Source organism: Sorex araneus, chromosome 1, assembly GCF_027595985.1.
Source record: "Sorex araneus isolate mSorAra2 chromosome 1, mSorAra2.pri, whole genome shotgun sequence".
In the NCBI taxonomy this organism is placed as follows: Eukaryota; Metazoa; Chordata; class Mammalia; order Eulipotyphla; family Soricidae; genus Sorex; species Sorex araneus.
Window position 1 is genome coordinate 293694397 of NC_073302.1, and position 24354 is coordinate 293718750.

General features: G+C 41.1%; 1 pseudogene; it reads left to right on the top strand.

Annotated features, from left to right (window-relative positions):
• Window positions 1–17787: 17787 nt before the first annotated feature.
• On the top strand, window positions 17788–17942 carry LOC129401056 (U1 spliceosomal RNA; annotated as a pseudogene).
• The last annotated feature ends 6412 nt before the right edge of the window (window positions 17943–24354 follow it).

Consider the following 24354-nt stretch of genomic DNA (forward strand, 5'->3'; position numbering starts at 1 on the left):
GAACATAACAGCACTTCATGTTCACAGGCATATAAAAGTATTGACTTTCTTTGGATGAACATTATGTTCTAATGACCAAAAGTGATAAATATTATTTTGAAGGTAAGACAAGCCCAATATTTCAAAAGACTATAAATCTTTATGTTCTCCCAAACAAAAAAAAATACATTTCTGTTTTATTAGTAGAGAACAACTTTAAAGATAAACCTCTAAAGAGACTAAGTAATATTCTGTCTAGTGAAAGAAACTGGGTATTATTGTACCTAACGGGGTTTATGGAGGAGTCAATATTAAGAAACATTGTGTGGGCTCCAGATTCTGTTTATATAACAAGGAGAAAAGTAAAATCAAATCCCAGGGTTTCTGAATGGATCACCAAGCTGAGAAGTTCTAAGTTGTTTCCAAGGACAGTAATACTATTTACGTGAGAGAGAGGTGTGTTCAGAATACAAGAAACTACAGCTGGCATTACTCGATTGATTTTGTGATTTGGTCCTTTTTCAACAAACCATCAGGAATAAAAACTTATTATCTACCATGTAGATTATTTAAAAAGCTACACTTAACTAGTAATCTCCATCCTGAACCCTCTGAATTTCCTCCTTACTCTTACAATTTTGCATTATTAAAGAAAATTTAATAAAAGGAGTATTCATAGGGGTATTTTTAACATATTATCTTTTGTTTTAATTGGTCAACTCCTTCTACAAGTTCCTTTAGAAAGAAAGTACAAATAATTTCCATAAATATGGCCATATAAACTTAAAAGTTTTATACAAAAGAATTGAAACATAACAGAATGACACTAAAGAAGATGAGGTTCACTTTTCTTAGTCCAGACTAAGAAATACATTTTTATATGTATTTAATAGCATAGCAGATAGGGCGTTTGCCTTGCACCCGGTTGACTCAGGTTCAATTCCTTCATCCCTCTCAGAGAGCCCGGCAAGCCACGGAGAGTATCCCGCCCACACAGCAGAGCCTGGCAAGCTACCCGTGGAGTATTTGATATGCCAAAAACAGTTAACAAGTCTCACAATGGAGATGTTACTGGTGCTCGCTCGAGCAAATCGGTGAACAACTGGAAGACAGTGCTACAATTTATTGGAAGAACTCTATCTTGAGTCACACATATACATCTCTCTGAGGACAGAAAGTCTGAATAATGCATAATTGGCAGTTTCCAGTAGAACAAGATTGCTATTTGCAGACAATGTTTGTTCTCTAATTGCTTGTTGCAATATTTGGGGTATATAATTAATATTCCACTTGAAATGTATTTGGGTTTGGAATTGGTTGAGAGAGGAAAATGGACTTTTGGTGAATAAATTAAACCACCTTCGTTCTCAAAACAGAGCAGGAGGGACTATGTCAGCTCTACAGACAGTTCCGTATGCTTGACCCTGTGTGGAGACCGTGGAATTCAGTGGTCACTGGGCAATCGGCATCTTCGAAGGAGATACAGCCGCTCTGTCAGCTGCTGCTGGCCTGCCACCACGGTGACTCCCCCAGCAGCCCTTGGTCGACTCCCAATTCCCAACTAAATCTCCCAATAGATACCCACCAAGCAGCTAAAATTCATGGAAACAGTGGTCCCATCTGGGGCACCCTGGGGAGGTGGGTGAGCCAAGTATCCACCCTGCTGAAGCCCCCAGCAGCTGCAGCCAAGCCACGGGGCTCAACTACACCACTGCACAAATAGTCTCTGAAGAGACACTAAGTTGCAAATAGTTTCAGGTACCCAGCGCCCAGGCTGAGCCCTCTAGGGACTTCTCAGAGTCAGGGTAGGCAGCTCCTTCCCACTTCCGGTACCTCCAGAAGCCACGCCCACCTCCCCCAGTCATGGCCATGTCAACTCATTGGCCCAGACCTGACGTCCTGAAGTCTCTGCAGCTGCACGAAACCTCCTTATCTTCAGTACTGAAGTTCCAGCAGGAACACAACAAATTAGATGGCAAAGTAACATGGGCGCCAGCTCAACAAACAAAAACAGTAACACAAAAGGATTAACTAGAACAAACGGCTTAATAAATTCTTAGACAAGGACTTAACCTCATGATCAGATATCGTGATTTTCACATGAATTGACTTTTATACTTATTGGTTTTAATATTGGAGCTTTGCTATGTAATCAATTTTAATTCTAGAATTGTATCGACAGTCGTGGCTTCTGCCTACATTAAAATAAATTTAAAAATTAGGAAAAAAACCAGCTGCTGCTTACCAAATGAAAAGAGAATAAGTGTTCTTTTCAATGATGTTATATTGTATGCACAGCATGTAGATATAAGAATAATTGATCTGTCACTGTCATCCCGTTGCTCATCGATTTGCTCGAGTGGGCACCAGTAACATCTCTCATTGAGAGACTTATTGTTACTGTTTTTGGCATATCCAATACGCACGGGTAGCTTGCCAGACTCTGCCTCACAGGCTCGATACTCTCAGTAGCTTGCCGGGCTCTTCGAGAGGGGCGAAGGAATCGAACTCGGGTCAGCCGCATGAAAGGCGAACGCCCAACTGCTGTGCTATCGCTCCAGCCCTAAGAATTGATATTTACAAATAAATGTCATGCCACCGTTCACAATCAATTGGACAGAAAGGTAGGAGTTTGCAGTGACGGGATGGGATGCATGGGGAATCTCGCAATGGGGGAGGCAGAACCGGCCCTGCCTCCTGCCCAAATGAGACCCCGAGCAGTTGCCCATGGACAGCTCCTCTGCTCCTGAATAGCCATGATCCCAGCGCCACAGAAACCAATCTCGGAACGCAGCAGCTGCTGGCTGAAATACCTCTGGACTTAATACCAGAATTCCAAATCTGGGCAGCCACTTTGCGACTGTGCAACATCATATGCTCTTTGTTACCAACAATAGAAAACATACAATCTAATGATGTCATTTTGACAGGTCTGACTGTTGGGGAAAAAACACCAAATAATGATTGTGAATTTCCTGTCGAAAATTGAATGTAATCAAAGTAAGGAAAGAGTAAAGTGATAATCATCTGCCACACAGGCAGAGGGGAAGGGGAGGGGTATGCTGGGGTTATTGGTGGTGGAACATGTGCACTGGTGAAGGGATGGGTGTTTGAGCATAGTATGACTGAGACTCAATCCTAAAAGCCCTGTAACTGTTCTCACGGTAACTCAATTAAAAAATAAATATAAAAAAATGATAAAATAAATAAATAAATGCCATCTGTTCATTTAGTAAACATCTAGTGAGTGTGTCCTATGTACTAGGTACTATTCTTGATGTTTGGCAATCATTGTACCAATCCAAACCCACTGACCCTATGGAACATAGTCTCTAGAAGTAAAATAGAAACTATGGTAAGACAAAAGGAAAGAAAATTTTAGAGCCAGAGGTTATGAGTAAAATATAAAGAAACTGAGTCAAATTAACTTGATATAAATAGATTTATGTGGTTGTGTGTTAATCATAAAAAATGAACAAATCCCGGTGAAGGAAAGCTAGAGAATTTGACCTATCTTTAACCACTAATAAAAGAAAAGTTTTAATACAGGGAAGCAAGCAATATAAATACCAAATATAAATAAATACTGTGTCATGTATTGAGTCTTTCAGAATCCAAACAGCAAAGTGGAACCAGTCAGAGACGAAAATGAAGAGATTTGTTGAAAGGAATTTACCTATGCATTTGTGGAAGCTAGCTAAGCAAGTCAGAGCTACTATCAGGAGCACAAGTTACTCTCTATGGAAGACTACTGAATTCATCATTAAAGCTATCATTCAATGTCTGCTGACTTTAAATTTTCATTGTCAACTATGCCTCAAAACTGACATCAGAGAGAACCATTATTGTCAATGGAGCAAGTTTGATTATACTTTGCAAGAGAAAAAAAATGCTTGCACATCTAGTTAGGAAAAGATGGAAAATTAGAAACAGTGGCAGAAGAGGCCAGACAGCAGGTAGGGCATTTTCCTTGTATGCAGCTGACCCAGATTCAATCCCCAGCATCCTACATGGTCTCTGAGAACTGCCATAAGTATTTCCTGAGCACAGAGCCAGAAGTTACCCCTGAACATCACTCAGTGAGCCCCCCCCAACAACAACAAAAATAAATAAATAAAATAAAACAGTGGCAGAAGTCCTCCAAAAATTGCTTCTTCGTGCATCTACATAGGGCCTGAATATCTCTCTATTTGACTCATTATTGGTCATTCAGATTTACAGTCCCTGTAATTTTATTATTGTTTCATGATTATTAGCTAATTTATGACCGAGGTAGACAATTTAGGAACTATAGCAAGGATTCCATTTCCCTCTCATGCCGATTTCTTTTCCATCTTTGCTGTCACTTACAGATAAGGAGTTCTGTCCCCTTCCAAATAATGTGCCTGCAAGCTTACTCTTACAATCTAAAAGCTTGTTTGGTGTTAGTTAGCTCCTCAGTTTATTCTCTTTATATGCCATGTATGAAAGAAATCATATGGCTTTTGTCTTCCTTGACTTATTTCCTTAAGCATAAACCCGTCCAGCTTTGGCCATACCATTGCAAATGGCAGAATTTCATCCTAGTATGCATATAGTATATATAGATAGCATATATATGTTATATAGATATATATATAGAGAGAGAGAAATGTATATAGCATTCTATTGAGTATATGGACCACCTTCTGTCTGTTTATCAATTTCTGGGCACTTAAGTTGATTCCAGTTCTCGACTATTATAAATTTTAAAGGCATCTTAGTTTTAACCATATGGTGAAGCAACTCTTTTCCCAAACACTTGCAAGTCAACAAAAGTAGTGAATAGTCCTTCCCACTAGATGCCTGCAGCCTGACCCCAAGAACAACCAACCAACAAACCCACCATGTCTCTCTCTCTCTCACTCTCTCACTCTCTCCTCTCTCTCTCTCTCTCTCTCTCTCTCTCTCTCTCTCTCACACACACACACACACACACACTTCTCTTCTGTATTATGGTTTTCAATATAGGGCTAAGAGGTCATCATGTTCGTTCAGGGCGTTCAGTATTTTTATTGAGTAGGTAAATCTGGGTGGCAGCTTTGGGGTATGGACGTGACTGCTGGGACTTTGGGTTTGCCCAGTTCCTGCCCAAGTGCTTGCTCCCACAATCCAAAATCGCCACTATGCCCAGACTCCAATATCTCGGAAAGGATTTTCCCCAAGCTACTAATCTGCCAAAAAATTCGAGTATATGGGCTTTGTGACTAAAATAGTCAGCTTTCTCGGGGTTGGAATGGGCTACCTCCCCCCACCTCCCTGTACCTCCAGAAGCATCACTATACTTTGGGACACAGAAATGGAGAGCTAAAAAAAATTTTTTTTAATTAAAAAAAAAAGTGCCCCTGGCCAGATGGCCTTTTATAATGTGTCTCTGGGGGACAGTCCTGCTCACCGGGTCAGCAGTCTGAGTCAGTCCTGACGGAAGGAGAGCCATCTGCAGCCAGCACCAGATTGAGAGTAATTGCTCCCCCGGGGCCTTGCTGAGTTTTCAGTAAGACGGGGAGTTCACGCGCCTCTTCCAGACAAAACTCCAAAAGCTGACGTGCCCCCCTAGAAGCGCAACAGTGAGCAGCTCTGCACACTTTCCAAAAAGATTTTAAATAACCTCCAGCAAAGAAAAAAAAACAAAACGAAGTGGAAAACTTTTCCTTGAGGAAAAATGGAAATTCCTGGAGCGTGGAGTGCGAATGTGAGGCTGCCCTGCCAGTACTGAAGAGTTGAGGGCGTTATCCCATCAGTAGGGGTTCTCTCCCATTGCCACAGACCAACCCAGGAATGAACACCGACAGCCTAGTGTCCTCTCGGGAAGAGGACGTTTAAGGTTACAATAAAAATGAGTAGAAATCATTTATGCCCTTCGCTACTTCACAGTTGCCAGTCCCACCAACTTCCCACACAAAAGCATCCCGTTACAATCTATAAGTGGGCACTTCATTGTCACTCTGAATCGTCGTGTGCATTAGGGCTCACTTGGCTGTGTCAGTCTATGGGTTTGGACCAATTGTAGAATGACACGTAACTTCCTTTGTACTGTCATTCAGAACAATTTCACTGCCCTACAAAAGAGTCCTCTGTATTTCATTGTAGCCAGGATAGTCAAACAACCCAAATTTCCAATGACACATGAATGAATAAGGAAGTTACGTTCTATATACGCAACGGAATACTACGTAACTAAAAGTAAAGATGAACTCATGCAGCTTACTGTGGCTTGGATAGAACTGGAGGGTGTTGTGTTAAGTGAAATAGATCAGGAGAAGAGGGACAAATACCAGGTGATCTCACTCATCTGTGTATGGAGAAACAAAACAAAGGACTAGATAGTATGAAATGACGATAAGCTCTTGGTCTGAGATTGCAAAACTGAGACTAGCATGGGGGTGGGGAGCAAGATATAGACTTAAGGACGAAAGGAATCAGGAACTTTGGTGGTGGGACGATATTTTTATTCATGAGACTATTAAAATTAACACTATCGTAGCCATGTGACTAAACAATAATAATTTTTTGTCCTCTTTGTTCTTTCTTTCTCACCATCCTGAAGACAACTGATCTTTCGAATTGCCTCCATCATTTTGTCTTTCCCAAAACCCATATATTTGTAATGTAAATTATATCACCTTATCAGACTGGTTTCGTCCACTTAGTAATATTCATTTAATTTTCTCCATGTCTCTTCAAGACTTGGGAACTAATTTCTTTTCAGTTCAGTCCATGGTCTGGATAGACCATGTTTTATTTATCCTCTTGCCCATTGAAGGACATGCTCAAGTCTTGGTGATCATGAATAAGAGTGCTCTGAACATCTGTGTGCAGCCTTTTCTGTAAATGAAGTTTTTAACCCCTTTGTTAACACAAGGAGTGTAATGGCTAAATATAAGTGGTAATTTCAGTATAATCGGGTCCTGATTTCATTCATAGTAATTTAATTTCTTGTATGTCTGTTACTTTAACTTTGATATTGTATTTGGTTCATCCTAATTGGTGGAGAAGTGGACGTTATAATTGGTGATTATGAAACTACTTACGCATAGACAAAAATGCAAATGTGGCAAGAGATGGGTTGCTCTTCACTAGACTCCACTGGCGTTTAAATATTTCTATTTTGAACATTTTTTAACTCTACATAAAACCAGAGATAACAGGCTCAGATGAGATCCAGAGCAGCCGCACACGAAACGGCTCCTCTGCTCCTTAAAGACTATGATCTTGGAGGTCTACTGACCCGTTTGGCACCCAGCGGCTTCTTATAGAAATGCATCTAGACTGTGAACTGAGCTACAACGCCATGCCGCCCCAGGAGGGGAAAGGATTTTCTCTCTCAATCCCTTCTTGCTATGGGGGAGGCGGCAGCAGCAGCAGCAGCACCGACGTGGCGACCGCCATCTTCTAGATCCCACTATTCAGAGGTATGGGTTTGCAGTGAGGTGGCGCGCAGGAGATCATGGGATAGGGGTGTTACCGGCACACTCTGTGCCCAGATGAGATCCGGAGCAGCTGCACACAAAACTCCTCTGCTCCTTAAAGATTACGATCTTGGAGGTCTACTAACCAATTTTGGCACCCAGCAGCTTCTTATATAAATGCATCTAGACTGTGAATTGAGCTAAAATATCAGAACTCCAAAATTTTCCAGAACTCTGGCAGACTTAGTTCACCCCTCTTTCAGGTGTTTTTTTTTTTTTGGTTGTTTTTTCTGAAGTGGAGCTTTGTTTTTGTTTCAGCTAACATAGTTTAAAGAAAATCTCAAAGGTGCTATCAACCAAGCACTAAATAATTTCAATGCTCATTACACATCACGTGTCCACTAAATCATCTGAATTCAAAATCAATATCACAGTTCAACAAAGTAATTCAATAATCAAATTCCTGGCAAAGATCTTTCATCATTTTCTCAAGCACTCCTCTACCAAGGGAAATAATTCCTCTAATGGGAGTTACCTTTAATCTTTGGTTTTATAACGTCCTGACTAGTTCTTTCATCACTCAGTCATTCCTAAAAGAATATGACGGCTTCCTTTATTTTGGGACTTTTATCCAACTCATATAGTTTTAGACATTCATTTTACACATTCAGGAAACTTGTATGATCACCTCCTCTGAATTTTGGTAGAAAGTTGAGAAGAATGTTTGCTAAGAGCTTTTATTGAATGATAATGATGAGCTTGAAGTGTAGTAAGCAGAGATAACCAATGTCAATGACAGACAAATATGACACGCATTGTGCCATGTACAAAGATACAGCAAGCCCAGCCCTGGTTCCCCTGAAAAGAAAATGTCACATGGTTTACGCTCCGCTGATTCTTGATAATAACAAAACTCAAAATTTTCTCTCGTTTCTTCTAATCTAGCATTTACTGGCCTCCATCTCCGGGAGTTCTTTTTAATCAAAAGACGCCTTTGGAGCTCTGAGTCAGTGTTAGGTCAAGTGGCAGATTTTTATATTCACCATTTGTTCAGCAAAATGGAATTTTTTTCCAAAATGGAACTTTTAAAAGACAATCGATAAATCACTCTGTTACTCGAAAAGTGAACCAGGAAAAAAAAAATCAGGTAATGGTAGTGGTAATAATAATTATGAAATTATAAAGGCCACATTCCCCCTGTTCATTTATAAAGCAGAGATGAACCCATTTCAATATTTGACACATAATTCTAATATAACCTTCCTTTTCCTTCTGCCAAGAAGCTCAGAGTCACAACCTCAGCTCCCAGGTCTCTAAATATAGAAAATCAGTTTAAATTATGAACAGGGGACTGTACATTGGTCAGAGAATTTTTCTAAGCTGCTGCAGTCCCAGTTTTCACGTTTTTAATATAAATGATGAATCATGAACAACAAAGCCACCTTGTCAGCTCTCATTTCCCCCGTGGCAGACTCCCTTCCTCCCCTGCCCTCTGGTATAACCATCACCGGATTAGCTTGTGCGGTAAGCAGGCAGCCCCCAGTCCTGCCTTTGACTCCAATGGTGCCCAGACTATTTCACTTCTGAGTCCTTCTTGTGCCACTAGAAAAATTTGAATTTGAAGGCCACTTTCTCAGTGGTAGGGAGAAGCAGGGCTCTCAAACTTCACAACACATTAGCATCACCTGGAAAGCTTCCAGCACCCCCGTTGCTCGAGCCCCCACCAAGACCAGTACAACGGGGTGGCTGGAAGAGGACCGCAGGGTTCCTGTGCCTTTTAAAACGTCCCAGGGGATTTCAATGGACAGCCAAGTCAAAGGATCGTATTGTGTGCAGCAAGTCCAGATAAACATCAAGCTCTCTGCCTGGCCCTTGGCTTTCAGTGGCGGCTAGAAGGACCACGTTGTCTTGAATCACAGAATCATTCCTGTGTGTTGTCCATTCTTACCATTCTGTTACCTGAAGTATCTCCAGACTATTTGAGAGAGTAAGATTTATCAGGAGATTTTGGTCATCTCTGCTTACTACAATTCAAGCTCATTATGATGTTTCAATAAATGCTCTCAGTAAACATTCTTCTCAACTTTCTACCAACATCTAGAGCAAGTGATCATGCAAGTTTCCTGAATGTGTAAAATGAATGTCAAAAACCATATGAATTGGGATAAAAGTCCCAAATCAAAGAAATCATAGTCGTGACCTCAGCCCCTACCCTGACCCTACTTTGAAATGATTCTCTCCTTTTCTGTCTCTGCAGCTACTCAAAGTTCAAGATGTCTAGAGAAAAGTAGAAAGTTCCTTTCACCAAGTACAATTTCATAGTGCATGGGGTGGAAAAGTGAAATATTCTGGGATCTCTCAGTGCAAAGCTTTGTCATCACTTGGGGTTACCAGGGGGTTGAAACAACTGATTCATCGTTTCCAGCTCTATTCAGTGACATAATCTGCCTGTCTTGATTGCTCTTTCATACAATCACACACTTACTTCCATTTCAGTTTTGTCCAGAAATTGCCCTACTAAATTTCACAGGGTCGTGACCATGGATCTCAAGAACATAATCAAACAGTGCACATCTCTGAGTGGAGGGACGTCCACCTTCAGGACTGCAAGACTGTGATTCCTTTTCTTTTGGGCTGAAATTAAAATATAAGTTAATTAAGATGAGATGAGAAGTGATGAGTCTGTTCTTAGTCAAGGAGTTACTGTTTCAGGAAAACAAGTGGTATTATTGTTACATGCAAATGCCACCTCATTTTTATATTGACATGCATTATAAGTGTGTGTCAACCATTCTCAGTTGATTAATCCCACGAAGATGAATAATTTTCTGCAAGACTTGTTAGATCAAATTTAGGATTGAAAATTGACAGATGAAAAATTGAACCTCTCAAGCAAGCCAAATATTTGAACCAAACAACATGAAATTTCAATCTCTGTCTCTTTAAGACCTAAATCTTTCTGTCCAACTATACCTTAGAGAAATAAATAAACACCTTCCCCCCAAAAAAAATTATTCTTGTCAAGCCATTTCTGAGCTTATGACAATAAGATTTTGAGGGCCTGTGCATAGCAACACTAAGATTTCATCTGGCTGTGTTTGGTGTTCAACTATTACTGAGCGTATTCTGCATCCCTAACAGTCATTTCTCAACTCCCATTGACTTCTCAGAACAGTAATGTGTGGCTAGAAAAAAGAAATTGAATTTTAACTCAACGTTTAAGGGGGTGTTCCTTGGCCATTTTCCAATCATGGTTCCCTTCCAACCTTGCTTCTCTCCTCTGATACTTCGAATGCACTGGTTAGCCCCTGGCCTCATGCCCTGCCCCCCACACACATTTAAATAATTTTCACCTATAGTCCCCTTAGACTATCCTGAGGGTCACAAGGAGTCCATATGGCCCTAGTTTAAAAAAAAAAAAAACCCTGAGCTAAACAACCTTTGTTGTAGTCACCTCCTGTTTACCCCATTGGTAAGATAAGGGTTTCCCGCACAATAATGCTAGTCACATGCTCTGTTGGAGAGTCGCACCGGCTGACAGTCCAGGAGAGATGCCTCCTCGTGCAGCGTCCGCTGGACCTTTACTCTGGGACAGTGAACAAGCAGAGACTAAAAGAAGCGAGCTTTGTAGCGCGGACTCCTGGGAGGAGGTGGCTATGATTGGCTTATTTGAATATTTCTCTGGACTGGCAGGGAACCCAAACTCACCACACAGAGAATGCAGACATCGATCCCCAGGATGAGCAAAGCTGTTTGCCTCGGGCTCCCTGGCACTGGGAGCAGACTGGGTAGGGAAGCCTCCCATGAAGGATTTCCCAAGCCGTCCCAGTTTCTCCCACATATCAGCACTCATGGACAGTGGGTCTTAAGCATAGACCTTAAACAGCCTTCCACCTTGGGTTTTCTGTCACTAGCAGGTTGCTAAGTAATAAGGTAGATAACGGTGCCAGAGTTTGGAGCATGCTCAGCAGCTGCTTTTCATTTAACTGTGTAGCCACTCCACTGTAAGTTTATGTAAATAAAAGCTATCTTTGTTCTCCACGATAGCCCTCACTCTATCCAAACCGTGCTACAATAATTCATCAATTGATTAGCACCTAGATAAGTCCTCTCAGAGCCACTACGCTTAAACATCCTTTAGGTTGATGACTCTGTGGTGTTAGTTTCAAGTTGGCAGGAGATTACGGCACTGACATTACCACCTTGTCATCTCCCGTTTCTCAATATATCCCAATCTCTCTCCACTTCCGAAGGTTCTCAGGAAAACAAGTACCGAGTTGAACTTGCTTATAATTGCCTATTTGATACAAAAAGCATGACCTTAATAGAAACCAAAAATAAAATAGAGCCATTCCCAGTCAGCGAAGGAGTGAGCATGATTGTCGTGGCCAGAACATGCCACCCCGAATCCCTCAGCCTGCACTGGAACTGTCAGGAGCAGTACACTCAACTGTGCTGCTCTCTTCGGCACAGATAATTCTGGAAAATGAGTCAGCCTTTTTGCCTCCGCCTTACTCCCTCTTTATAATTCAAAGCCCAAGCCCACTCTCAAATAGTGTTTCTTAAATGTTGAGTCAAGAACAAAATATACCGAGAGACAATTGTTTAAAGTTAATTTAGCACCCTCTGCCCAAAGAAGAAGTAAAATAATGAACACTGATGTCCAGATGGCTTTTAACTAATTGGATTAAATCATATCTAAAATTCATGTACTTTTTTCTTATGTAGTGTAATTTTTCATTTTTACTGATGATATTTTAAGAGACAAGGCACCACAATCACTTGAACATGATATCAGCAACAAGATAACTATAAAATCTCCACAGATTAAAAAAAGCCTACATTTCACTAATATTGTAAATATTAGTCCATCTCAATTTTCTTCCTAATAAACTTTAGTAGAAAAATATTCAAAAGATTGCAGTCTTCATTTTGATCAGATTCTGGGCTTGAAGATTACTTAGTCTCAGCAAACTTCAATTTATTCATCTGTTTACAATAGGGATAATACTTGCCTTGCCAAGTCATTTTCAAAATAAATGAGATAGTATTCATAAAACATTTTGAAAAGAACAAAATGTTACTTTTGTCGTACTTTTCAAAATCTTCTTCATCATCATCCCGTTGATCATCGATTTTCTCGAGCGGTCTCAGTAACGTCTCCATTCGTCCTAACCTTGAGATTTTAGAAGCCTCTCCTTACTCGTCCTTCCCAACAATACAACATTGGAGGCTCTTTCAGGGTCAGGGGAATGAGACCCAGCGTTGTTACTGATTTTGGCATACAAATACACCCTGGGGAGTTTAGGAGGCTCTCCTATGTGGGCAGGAAACTCTCAGTAGCCTGCTGGTTCTCCCAGAGGGAGAAGGAGGCTATAAGATGTCTTCTGGGAGCTTTGTTTTAAAGTCTCTGGATATTGGCCATTGGTGGGATTACAGGACACCAGGGGCAGTCCCTAGGTGTGACCACCTAGCTACTGAAAAATGGGAAATCTGGGTGGAAGAGGTCTAGTCCCAATCCGAGCAGGCTTGCAGGTCTCAGCCCCGGGTCCCACACACCTGGGTTCCTCTGCCAGTACCTTCATGCATGAGGCTGGTCTGAATGTGTAGAGAAGGGCCTTGAGCATGACTGTGACTAAGGCTGCTGAGGTCTTCGGCCACAGGAGCTCTGCTTTGGGCGGAGAGGGAAGCTGGAGCCCATCCCCTACGAGGGGCCCTGGGTTAGACAGCCAGGCGTGCAGGCCAGAGACTCTGAGTCGCTCTCGTCCAGGAGCTTGCTTTTAAACTTTTAAAAATATTATGCACAAATATCAGATACTCTGAGGACAAAAGTTCTTAGCTATTTTCATTAGCTAAATTTCATCTTGCTTTTCCCTTGCATCCTGCAGCTATTTTTCTGTTAATGAGTGGAATAGAAACTCAAATACTGCCATGATTATTAAAACTGTGCTCTGTAATTTTTCCATCCATGGATGGAAACCCAGGATTTAACTTCAAGCTCCAAAGCCAGGTTCCAAATGTATGTCATCTCTGAATCTAGGAGTTTGGCTTCCAGGTCAATTGTCTGGATTAGAATCTTGTTCCGTTACCCCTTTGCTGTGAGAGCACATCATTTAATCTCTCTGAACCTCTGTTTCAGTGACCATAAAATAAGAATTGAAGAATAGCAGATAAGTTGCCTGCCTTGCATGTGGCTGACCCATGTTCAATCCCTGATACCCCATTGGGTACCAAGTTCCTAGATTCTGCCAGTAGTAATTCCTGAATACAACACCGAGTCAGGAGTAAATTCTGAGCACTATGGGCTGTGGCCCCAAAGCAAAACAAAACCAGAATAAAAAGGTCCCCCTCAGGAGTTCTGTTGATTATCAAAGAGTTTCACTCAGGCCATGCACTCAGACAGTGGTGGGCTCATAGGAAACTACTTGGTTGATTTTTTGGTCTCAGATTTGGATTTGGCGTGTTAGAGTACCTGGAGTATTTTACCAGGTAACTTTAATTCAGTAGTCTGTTTTGTCTTTCCAGTTTTCATTTTAATTCATGAGGCAAAAGTAAATTTTTTTAAAGTTTTTTATAGCCTACGGAAAACTCTGTGCATTTAATGATGTACAGAATTACTGTGATAACTGTCTATGGAGTGCCTATCATTGTGTTTCTTTCATATATCATGTGATTATTCAACTGCAAATTAATTGATTCGATTTAATTAATGAAAAGGAGTCACATAAAAATTAATTTCATATAAATGCAACTCATTGACATAAACTTTTGTTTATAGCTAAAGAAGCTGAATTTGGAGAGTTAGTTAAGCAATTTGACCAAGGACAGAATAATCCCCAAGTAGATTCAATTCACAACTTGAAGACTCCAGAGCAATTGAGACCTCTCAGAGATAATGCCTTTCCTCTGGCTGGGAGAGTTTCACATCTGATACTGATGACTCAGTTGTCTTAACGTTTTGGTTTGGAAAGGGGTGACATCCAAATTTAATAAGACTAAATGTTTTTCAGAATAAATAAGACTTCTCTAATTACAACATATGTAAGTTTTGACCTTCTTTCATTAAGCCTAAATTTAGGAACTAGAGACTTTGCCTCCAAACCTGCTAGTTCAATTAATCCAATTGGGTATTTCATTCCACTTATGCCCTTAGCCTGTTCTCACCACCTTAAAAGAAGGACCAGGACCTGAGTGATAATTCAAGAGGTTTTGGAGTGCAGTGCGTGCTCTCTGCATGCAGATTTGATCCTCAGCCCCACCAGGACCCCAGAGCACTGCCAGGAGTGACCCTCCCTGTTAGCACAGAGCCAGGCATCACCCCCAAGCACCATCGGATGTGATTCCATCCAAAACAGGAAGAATCCTAGCTCTGCCTTCTAGGTCAGTGTCTCTCAGAAGAGCGCAGAGGAAGCATGCTATTGGAGAGAACTCAACAGAAGAAACCCACTAAGCAGCTTATTCTAAGATAGATCCCCCCTTTTATCTACCCCCCCATTTAAAAAGAAAACATTGCCCTAGGGAGAGAGAGTCAGCATGCTAATCAAATAGGCGACCTTGCCGGGCAGATTCCATTCCAGACGTGCAAGGAGGAAAGCTGGGTGACTGCTGTGGTGAGACCAGGAAGGAATCTGAACATTCCCTGGGCGTCACTGGGAGACCCATGCCAAGGACAGACAGCAAACAGCATCTCTCCTAGCTGTCTCTTCTGAGATCAAACATAGAGAAGAAATCTTCAAGACCAATATTCTCCTGTGTCCTGTGTCCTTCCCAATGTCCACAGCTGGACCCGCCCATTCATCTGCAACACCCTCAATTCACAAACCACAGTATCTGAAACCTTGGAAATACTCTAGTTTTCCTTGGGTAACATTTGGTGGGCGGGGGAAGGTGAGGGTCTAAGCCCAGCTTAGCCATACCATGATCTGGGGTCCTGAAAGGGGCAGAGTGTCTGAAAATGCAAAGTCTTGTTTCAAGACAAAGGTGGGAGAACGTGGAATTTCCTAGGAAGAGAAACTTCTACTAATACCACCACCAGGAACATTTGGATCTTTTCCTGCTTACAGAAGTACCTGGAATGAATGTTCAAACTCATGGGTGCAGGATGTTGATGAAAGACAGCTCACATATGTGGTTTCTTTTATTATTTTAGCAGCTTTTTTAAAAAGTTTATTTTTAATTTTTAAAATTTTATTGAATCACCATGAGATAGTTACAAGCTTTCATGTTTGGGTTACAATCTCCCAATGATCAAACACCCATCCTCCACCAGTGCACATTCCCCACCACCAATATCCCAGTTATAACCACCTTTCCCACCCTCCCCCTTTTTTTTAAATTCAAATTATTTCATCTTATTTTATTTTTAAATTTTTTATTGGTGAATCACCATGAGGTACAGTTATAAACTTATGAACTTTCATGTTTGCATTTTGTTTACATCCCTTCACCAGTGCCCATTCTCCTCCACCAATGATCCCACTATCCCTCCCACCACCCCCACCCCAACCCCCACCACCCCACCCTGCCTCTGCATTGCAAACTACAACATCCAACAGGAGAGATGTTCTATACGTGGTTTCTGATCCCTTTGACTACCGAGGAGAAAGCCATCATCATCTCTGCTTCTCTGTATAAAAAAGAGGAGGTTGGGTGTGATGGCAACTGTGACTCAGTCACCTGAGTATCCGATACCCGTCCCAATCCTGCATGGTCCCCATCACTGTAGAGTGTGGTCCAGCCCCCAGAAAAGACGGAGTCTATAGTATCCAGATAGACATACCCTAAGAACTGGACTTCTAATAACTAAATATCTGACTCTCAATATTTTATAATGCAGACTTCTTTATGGCTATTTTTCAATGTCAAAATTAGAATTCTAAAATTTTAAAAGAATTCTATAAGAAATTTCTTTGGGAAAAAAATGGTTTTCAAGAAAGTCCCTTAGAAAGATTATGCATGTTTGTGTGTGTAAAAAATTTGGTTAAAGAGGGAAATAGTCCACTTTACTTTTTGACAATGCTCAAGATAAGATTCAAATAAATTTTACATATACTGACAAAATTTTCAGGGGTCTATCATTCCCACAGTTTAATAACAAGAAAAAACAAGTTTAAAAACAAGGAATGGAGGATTCAAAGACAAGAAATTAGTATGGAGGAGTTTGGAGGGGTGGGAACAGTAGAACAGGTAGGGTTCTTGCCTTGCCTTGCCAGGTTAAATCCCCAGCATCCCCTATGGTCCCCTGTGCACCACCATGAGTGATCACTGAGTACAGAGCCGGAGATAAGCCCTGAGCACCACTGGTGTGATCCCAAACAAACACCCCCCACAATGGGTCTGTGGCAGTAACCCCAAAGGTCAGAGGTTCAGTTTCTATCCCCAGCACCACCACCACCCTTCCCCATCAGGACAACCAGGTATAGCCCTGGAGTCCTCCAAGCACTGCTGGGAAGGGAAAATTAGATAAAAAATCTATGGACGAGAGATGCTTCCAGACCCCACTCCAGGCTGAGTCTCATCCGGACACCCCAGAGGGGTGAGCCCTCCTCCCGCCCAAACAGAGCCCTGGCAGCTGAAAACCCCCAGAACCCAATCATTGTCATGCTTACGGCCCATCTCCACAGGCTCAGAACAAGCCTCACACATGAATGAAGCTGTTGAAAAACTCAGGTAGGCAGGTTGTGCGACCAGAATCTCCAGGCTCTCATGGAGTTGGGATGGGTGAACTCCCCTAATCCCCCTGTTCTTCTGAGAGCCTGGCAGTCATGCCCATGAACTGCCTCTAGCACCATATATGCTCATTGACTGGCCAGGATCCGGAGACACAGTGGAATCTTGGAAGAAAGCAACAGGCTGCAGAAATGTCTCCAGACCCCAAAGTCATCATCCACTTAAAAATTAAACTCCAGCTGTTTGAAATTTAAGAATTCCTGGAGTGTGTGTGGCGGTATACACCACTGATGCACCAGGAGCAGCATACCACTCTGATGGGATGTAAAGTAGAAGGCAACCAATGTCAATTAAAAAAATATATTAGCACACAAAGCTCAACCTGTAACAACATGTTAGTAACCTCTTATTCAAGGGCTTAATGGCTCCAGGGTGAGGTACAACAATCTTCACACACTTTCTTCTAAGGAAGACTTTTATCATCATTTTTGGCAAATTATTCTTAACAAACAATACAAATTAAATTATCTAGGGCCTGCTATTGGGGCAGGCTTGCATAGTGGTTGGGAAAACTCAAAATAATGGTGGTGGGAAGGTGTAATAGTAATGGGATTGATGTTGGAATGTTGAACATAATAAATTACTGTGAGCAACCTTTTTAAAAAGAAATACATGTAAGCAAACTAAGTCTATTTCAAATTAAATATTGTTAATTCTTACCTGGCAAGGGAGATACCATGGTCACAAAGGTGGCTTTCCCAGGGGCAGGCTTAGCCATTGCATTCCGATGTGCTATGATTTTCCCAAATGAGGGAAACTTTACTGCATAATCTGTGGTGTAGGGGGCTGCATTCACACTTTCCCCTGGAAAATAAAGGAAAAAATTAAATATTATTGAGTCATAAAGCTTCAAGTTCTAATCCATAAAACAACAGTGTGTTCTCCCTTGAACTCAGATCTCACTTTCACTTGTCCTGATGTCTCTGCTTGATTTTCCCCTCTGTAGAAGCCCGTGTTCTCTCTTAAACACATAATTCCTCTCTACCGCTCCCCTTGCGTCTTTATAAGCAAGTGTCATTCAATAAAAACTATTTTACTTCACTGAAAAAAAATAAAAATAAAAATAAAACAAGAGCACACACCATGAACACACAGAGGTGCCGTAGTGCAGAAGAACAAAAACATGTAATAATATCTTTCATTGTTCAAGTGTTTACTATAATAGAGACTTTGAAAAAAGTACTTAGATTAACAAGAGAAGCAACTTTTTCTTTATTAATGAAACTTCCTGTTAGCATGATCTCATAGGGCTGGAGCAATAGCACAGCGGTAGGGCATTTGCCTTATACACAGCCAACTGGGGTTTGATTCCTCCACCCCTCTCGGAGAGCCCAACAAGCTACCAGGAGTATCTCGCCCACACAGCAGAGCCTGGCAGGCTACCCGTGGCATATCTGATATGTCAAACACAGTAACAACAAATCTCACAATGGAGACGTTACTAGTGCCCACTCAAGTCGATAAGCAATGGGATGACAGTGACAGTGATTTAATTTTTGTACAGTTGTTCACAATAATTCATTACATTTAGTATTCAAGCACCAATCCCATTTCACCTTCCCACCACCATAAGAGGAAAGTGTGTGAAGATTGTTGTATTTCATCCTGGAGCCCTTGTATAAGAGATTACAAAGATGTGTATTAACCCAAACAAATGTGTGCTACTCTTGGAACTTCTGTGGGTAGAGTTCTCATAGGTCTTAAGGTATTTGGATGCTATTTGTCAGTATAAGAACCGCATATGGTAGCCATAGAAGTAATACCAGGGTTAAGGTATTCACTTGCCTTGTATTCTTTGCTTTGTATTCTGTTGACCTTAGTTCAAAATACAGACCACTCGGTGTGGCCTAAATTCTAAAAAACAATAATAAACTACAGAACTTGTGTTATATATGTATTTGGCTATTCATAATTTTTTGAAACACAAATCCTTGAAGAGTCCAATACTTAGAGAAATACATATTCACACAAAATTGTGCCCACAATTGCAGATGATTCATGAACACCAAATTAATAATCTTATACCTAGGAGTATATACAAGTTTCTTGTGTTTTTATATACTGTATCACTGTCATCCCATTGCTCATCTATTTGCTCAAGCGGGCACCAGTAACGTCTCCATTGTGAGACTTGTTGTTACTGTTTTTGGCATATCAAATACTCCACGACTAGCTCTGCCGCGCGGACAGGATACTCTCGGTAGCTTGCCGGGCTCTCCGAGAGGGATGGAGAAATCAAACCCGGGTTGGCCGTGTGCAAGACAAATGCCCATCTTATAGAATATAAAACATAATTTTTCAACAGTTTATGTTTGGATTATTAAATTAATGAGAGGAAATTTTAAAATAAACTATTAATTAACAGGGTTTCACTGATCTTGGATGGTATAGTGATACAATAAAAGACATAAAGCAAAGAGAATAGCAGTTGAGCAATAAGCAAGTTTAGATATGTTAGGATTTGAAGAAACAGTTTTATTTAGAATATCAGATCACTTAGTACAACAAAGAGTGATGAAACAAGAGAGTGGGAAAACGTTGGGAAGAAATGTTCATTTCCCTACTTTAGTAAAAATGATTTCAAGAGACTAATAAGCTTTCCACCACCTGCTGGATGGTGACTTTCTAACGTGCTCATCGTACAGCAAGGGCATTGTCTTGTGGCATTCTGTCACTCTTCTGGAAATATCAACCTACCGCCCATGAAAACTCTGAACTCGGGCTCAGGAGCTCTCCAGAACTTGACCTTGACTTCAGTGCCGTGCGCTCCTGCAGAGCAAGCAGTGAGAACACCATCAGCAGTAGAAGAAGAATCACCAGATCACCAAATTGATATGTGGTTCCAAAGAAGCGGGTGCCTCAGGTTCATCTTTCTGTGCTTCGCCTAACTCCATGTGAGTCAGTCAGCATGGAGGCTGATACCAGACATGCATGACATTTAATTGCTCTCTCTCTCTCTCTCTCTCTCTCCCCATCTGCTCTCTCCCCCTCCCCCTCTTCCTCTCTTTTTGTCTCTTTTTCTCCCTCTCGCTGTCTGTTTCTCTCTGTCTCTGTCTCTATGTCTGTCTCTCCCTCTCTCCCTCTCTCTGTCTCTCTGTCTCTGTCTCTGTCTCTCTCTGTCTCTCTGTCTCTCTCTCTCTCTCTCTCTCTCTCACACACACACACACACACACACACACACACACACACGCGCGCGCGCACACTAAGTTTCCAAGCTTCCAGAACTTCAGCCTTGCGTATAATACACAGACTGCTCCTCTTAGTCTGCAGACACCAATGCTCTTACTACAAAAAAACAGTTGCTCCTTTTGGGGAAATGTAAGTCTGTCCTTACTGCTTTTTCCCTCTGTAAATTCGAAGTAAAGAGTTTGCCACCTGGATGCTTTCTGGTCTTTAACTTCTGTTTGAATGCTAAAACAAGTCTGGCCAGTTGATTTAAAGTAATGCTTCGAAGGCCCAGATTAGAAATAAAAGTGAGGTGTTCTCATGTTTTTCTCCTATTACTAAAGCAATGCCTTAACTAGGTTACAGCTTCTTCTTCTTCTTTTTAAATCTAAGTAGAATACAGTAAAATCATTCAAAATTCACTGCAGACAGCCAAACAAATGAGCTGATCCTATATGCATGGTTTCTTTCCTTGAATCTCTACTATATAACTCCGTTAAAGTGGCCCATAGCATTTGTGTGTTTATATTCATGTGTTTTTTTTAATTTTTAATTTTTTTCTTTTTTATTTTATTCTTTAATTAGTGAATCACCATGAGGGTACAGATACAGATTCACACATTTTAGAACTTGTTTTTCCCTCATACAATGTTCACAAACACATCCCTCCACCAGTGCCCATTCTCCACCACCAATAAACCCAGTATCCCTCCCCACCAATCCCATCTCCCCCCTACCCCACCCTGCCTCTGTGGCAGGGTATTCCCTTTTGGTCTCTCTCACTCTCCAATTGGGTGTTGTGGTTTGCAATAGGGGTATTGAGTGGCCATTGTGTTCAGTCTCTAATCTACTTTCAGCACACATCTCCCTTCCCAAGCGGGATCTCCAACCACATTTTACTTGGTGTTCCCTTCTCTATCTGAGCTGCCTTTTTCCCCAGCAAATGAGACCAGCTTCCAAGCCATGGAGCCAACCTACTGGTACTTATTTCTACTATTCTTGGATATTAGTCTCCTATTCTGTTATTTTATATTCCACAGATGAGTGCAATCTTTCTATGTCTATCTCTCTCTTTCTGACTCATTTCACTTAGCATGATACTTTCCATGTTGATTCACTTATATGCAAAGTTCATGACCTCCTTTTTTCTAACAGCTGCATAGTATTCATTGTATAGATGTACCAGGGTTTCTTTAACCAGTCATCTGTTCTCGGGCACTCGAGCTTTTTCCAGATTCTGGCTATTGTAAACAGTGCTGCAATGAACATATAAGTGCAGATGTCGTCTCGACTATACTTTTTTGCTTCTTTGGGTATATTCCCAGTAGTGGTATTGCTGGGTCAAATGGGAGCTCAATTTCTAATTTTTTGAGAAGAGTCCATATTGTTTTCCAGAAGGGCTGAACCAGTCGGCATTCCCACCAGCAGTGTAGAAGGGTCCCTTTCTCACCACATCCTCTCCAACAGTGGTTGCTTTTGTTCTTTTGGCTGTGTGCTAGTCTCTGTGGTGTGAGGTGGTATCTCATGGTTGTTTTCATCTGCATCTCCCTGATGATTAGTGATGTGGAGCACTTTTTCATGTGCCTTTTAGCCATTCATATCTCTTCCTTGGGAAAGTTTCTGTTCATTTCTTCGCCCCATTTTCTGATGGGGTTGGATGATTTCCTCTTGTAGAGTTCAACCAGTGCCTTATATACCCTTGATATCAACCCCTTATCTGATGGGTATTGTGTGAATATCCTTTCCCATTCTGTAGACTGTCTTTGTATTCTGGTCACTGTATCTTTTGCGGTGCAGAAGCTTCTTGGTTTAATGTAGTCCCAAAGTGGTAATAATCAAAACAGCATGGTACTGGAACAAAGGCAGAGCCGCAGACCAATGGAACAGAGTGGAATATCCCTACACACAACCCCAAATGTATGAGCATCTAATCTTTGATAAGGGAGCAAGAAATGTGAAATGGAGCAAGGAAAGCCTCTTTAACAAATGGTGCTGGCACAACTGGTCAGCCACATGGAAAAGAATGGGCTTAGACCTCGACCTGACACCATGCACAAAAATCAGATCAAAATGGATTAAAGACCTCAACATCAGACCACAAACCATAAGGTACATTGAAGACAAGGTTGGCAAAACCCTCCATGATATTGAAGCCAACGGTTTCTTCAAAGATATATTCATGTGTTTTAATTAATCAGCTTCTATAACATCTTTGTGGTCATAAATTATACACATCTTCTTTGACATCTCGTAAAAGAAGGTTCCTGGGGATGTGCCCACGCTTATGTTGAACTATAAGCAAACCATGGAGTTCACAAGTACTCTGTGGCTTGCTTCTAAATGGCATGAAGATTGTTGATGCCTATTTTCTCAAGTATATTGTGCAGGACTGAAAGTGTGCGATTCTCTGAAGAAGAGTCCATGAAAGAACTAGAATGGTGCATGCGGACACATAGCCAGATCTCCCACTAGCATTATTTTGTTGTTACATTCTCTTCATCCAGTTCAGCTTTTTATACATTATAGAAGTTCCATAAATATTTGACTGACTAGATGAGGCAATGGTTTATGTGACACCAAAGAAAGTGTCACAGTTTAGGAATTTTCAAGGGATACCAAGCAGCTCACTTACTAATGGTGTAGTGAGTCAAGAGTCTGGTACTCCTGTCCAACTGACAGGAGCTTGGTTTTTGGCTCAAAATAGACCTATATACATCCATTCCCATGCAAGAGTAGTGAAATATATAACAGGGTAAGTATATGTTAGGTACATAATAAGAAATTATTTTGTATATAATAAAGAACTCTATGCAGTCTGGGTTGATGTAAACTATGAGGAGAGATTAATTCATTTGCTTAGCACAGTCAAAAGTTCATGACTATTGAAAATAAATATTACCAGTTTTGCACTTCAACTAAGCATTAAAAAATGTCGAGTGGAGTTTTACTGATGAGGGTGAAATATGTTTGCATTTTCACTGCCAGGAGAAATTAGGGAGTATTTTCCTTAATTCCCTGTTATACTTAGTCAACCAATTTGGCTGTATGTCTCCTGGTTGATGGAAGGGTAACTGGAAACCAGTAATGCATATGTGTGGTTCTGGATGTTGGTTGAGATTACTGGATTAGTGACCCTACTCCATAATGCATCGGTAGTGATCAGGAAGACATCTCTACAAAAAAAAAAGGCAACATTTTATGGGAAACAGGAAGTCACTTCATTGTCAATATCATGTTCTGGTCCCAGAAGTCAGCACAGAAAAAGGTTTGAATTGGGTAATAATAAGAGAATTCACTTCCTTTGACAAAAAATCCTCATCAGAGTGTCTGGGAAGACGTGGGCAGACAGGGGATAGCATGATGTCCAAGGAGGCAGGGCCAGACAGGGGATAGCATGATGTCCAAGAAGGCAGGGTCATGGGAAGCAAAGGGTTCCATTGGCTTCTACTTATTGATTCTTTGGGAACCTCAAATAGAACAAGGTCAAAGCTTATTCACTCTTACCACATGGATCTCCTCCCAGCCTAGTGGAACCCCATCCACCTACTGATGCAAACCAGAAAATTGGAAATCATCGGAGATTGCTCTCTAGCCCTTGTTCTTCACTCTACTTAGAATCAAGTTCTGTTGCTGTTATCTTTCAAGTATTTCCGTATTCTTCCTCTTCTCATTTTCCTCTGAGTATCCTCTTAATCCATTGCGAGGACTGTTAAAATACCTTTCTAACTCCCCCTCTATGTCACAGCTGGAGGTACTGATCAACATTGCTAGTCTCACCATGACACTCTCCACTTAAAGATATCTTGATTACTAATAACCTACCAGATGAAAATCTTAGCTCTAATATGAAATCCTAGGTCTACCAATAATCTGCTAAATATCTACCTAATAAAATCCTAAGTCCTTGGGCCCAGACTAGCTCAAATATTCTTCCTACAGAAGGCATTTGCCAAATTCCTGTATATTCCATGCTAGCCCAGAGGTGAAGGAAGAAATAAGTATCAAAGGGATAGACTTATGCAAAGAAGATGAGACTAGGAGGAAAGACGTGCTT